Here is a 2,647-nt window from a genome sequence, read left to right as displayed (position 1 = left end):
TTCATGTAGTGCATTACTTGGTGATTGTTTGTAATGATGTGTCCTCAGTTTTGCATGTAAACTGAATCCTTCCATCCAAGTCATATTCACTAAACCAGTTCATTGGCTTAATTAGTTGATATTTCTAAGTGAAATGTAATTGCGTGACATCAGTGAATCTGGCAACCTTCTCTGCATCCGGAGCATGACGTCAAAGCCCCGCCCCCGCATTTCAGCGGTCTTTCGTCAGACACGAACTACACGTCCATGGTCCACATCTCGACTAGTTTGGCGGAGTTTGACTGAGATCGAACGTGAATATGGAACCATGAAGGTAAGTTTTAAACGAAACAAACTGTTTACGTTCCTGTTACGTAAACAGTAACTACGTAAATGACTTTCTCTACACCGAAAGCAGCGGCTGCTGCGGCGCTAGCAAATAGTGTATTTTCCTGGTAGCTAGCTAACGAGCTAACTAACTTTGCTGGCAGAGCTACGTCATTTTCGCCCCATTAAACGAAAGCTGGGTGTGGTAAATATGCTGCTGACTGGAACGAGTGAATTTCATTGTTATATGATACGCGTTTTACAGAAATAAGGAGAAGTTGTGCTGCCATCACTGTTGCCCCCCACCCCTCCCACATTCGACCGTTACAAGTCCCTGAAGTTGAAGTCCTTTGAAAAATGTTACAATAGACTTGAGTTAATTTATGATTGTATATGTGTATTTCAGAACACATTAAAACGACCACGGTATAGTTTGAAATAATTGCTGTCATAAACGTTTTCGCACAGCTGCCATGAGGTGTATTTTGAAAAACAACAACAACGGCGTGCGTACTCAATGCGGACGACCGCGCGGTTTCACTCAAGTCTTCACATCGACCTGTTTTAAATGCGACACCGAGCTGACATGGCTGGGCCATCAAACATCACACGCTCGTGGACAGTGCGCGCGGGCCAGCGTCGCTCACAGTATGGGTACAGAACGCATTGGTCTGTGCGTAGCCGGCTGTGAATCAGGGGTTCAGGGACCGTCTGCAAGCATCTATCTAATCAATCTAATTGATTCAAAAGGTACATTTTATTCATGGTAGAGTCAGAAACATAATGTTGCATATCTATTGATTTCTGCTGTCTATACTATCAACTGTTTTTTCTTATTCTTAAATTTATTATGAACTTTCAATGACTTTCCCTTTTGTAAACTGTATTATAACAATAATGTCACATCACTTACACCAGTAGTTACCCCGGTCTAACCAGCAGGTTATGTTATTAGTTATGTACTTATTATATAGAAAGTATAACTTTCTGGTGTTTGAAATTGCCACCGCAGCACTATGTAAAGTGAGTCACTGCTTCTTGTCATTACATTTCTGTTTTCCTTGTAGACTTGAACAGGTAATCACAACAGTCTTTAAGAACATGAGGAGCATCAGCCTTTGTATGCACAATCTCAACTACTTTGGACTACAACAGCAAGACACCTGGCCATACAGGTAATATTACAAAATAATGTACACATCATTTTGTAATATCCATCCATCCATTTTCTACCGCTTTATCCTTGATAAGGGTCGCAGGGAGTGCTGTGCCAATCTCAGCTGACAGCGCGATAGGCGGGGTACACCCTGGACAGTTCACCAGTCCATCACAGGGCCATATACAGTATGTCTATTTAAAAAAAAAAAAATGAAATATCAATGTGCATCCTTGAGTCAGTAGAAATTAAATGAAAAGCATATAGATAACTTTTTTTCCTTTTTTTATACAGAACATAGGACCTACTGATTCTAATTTGGACTCCATGGCTGAAATGTCCAGTCTCTCCACAAGAAAATGAAAGCACCGGTGTTATTTTTATTTTGAGTCTGTATTCTGACAGTGATTTCAAGTGTTGCTCAGTTTTATATAAGTCCTCTCTGTCTTGAACATCCTGAGAATGTCCACAACGGTAGTGATTGCAACTGTTAATGGACAGAGTTGATGTATATTCTTTATTGTTCTGAAAGTTGATTAGAAGAAAGTGGACAGTGCATGCTAAGTTTTTGAAAAGCATGTTTTTTCCCCTGCTAAGGCCAGCTATCTGATTGGTTGAAACTTTGAGGATTTTTTTTCCTCCTCAATGAACTTCTGCCTATAAAATCCATGACTAAATGAAAGCTTCAATCTTTTGAAGTTTGTAATAGAGCCCAATTGATGGAATTATAGAATTAGAAGGGAAAAGTCAACCGTAAGACTGTATTTGTTTCCTTACTTTTGAGCTTTATAATATATATATATATATATATACATACTGTTTTGAAATTTGAGAAGCACTATGGCCATGTGTTTGTGGTTATGTAGATATTTAAAATATATCTATGCCATTTCAAATGTGAAATAAAAGTGTCTTTCAAACATCCCTTAAAAAAATATTGAATTATTTAAAAGAATAGTAAAAATATTTACTTAATTCAATTATTAACTAAAACATTCATAATAAATATTACTTAATAATTAATATAATATAACAAAGAAAAGGTGAGTGAGAAACACATAGAAACATCAGCAAAGTTTACTTGGGTTTCGTAATTCGATGCAATGGTAATCTGAGTGAAAGTTACCAGCTATAGGGGAGTATTGCCAGTGCAATTTACTTGTGTATTTTTCAAAAAAAACAAGT

General features: G+C 37.6%; 1 long non-coding RNA gene across 1 annotated transcript; it reads left to right on the top strand.

Moving 5' to 3' along the window:
• Positions 1-217: 217 nt before the first annotated feature.
• Positions 218-2,264, top strand: LOC131465566 (uncharacterized). Its single transcript, XR_009241328.1, has 3 exons — positions 218-313; positions 1,374-1,481; positions 1,757-2,264. It is a non-coding gene; the product is annotated as an uncharacterized LOC131465566 (long non-coding RNA).
• The last annotated feature ends 383 nt before the right edge of the window (positions 2,265-2,647 follow it).

Source organism: Solea solea, chromosome 9, assembly GCF_958295425.1.
Source record: "Solea solea chromosome 9, fSolSol10.1, whole genome shotgun sequence".
Taxonomy (NCBI): Eukaryota; Metazoa; Chordata; class Actinopteri; order Pleuronectiformes; family Soleidae; genus Solea; species Solea solea.
Note: the sequence above shows the minus strand (reverse complement) of the source record. Positions and strands in the feature narration are given on the sequence as shown.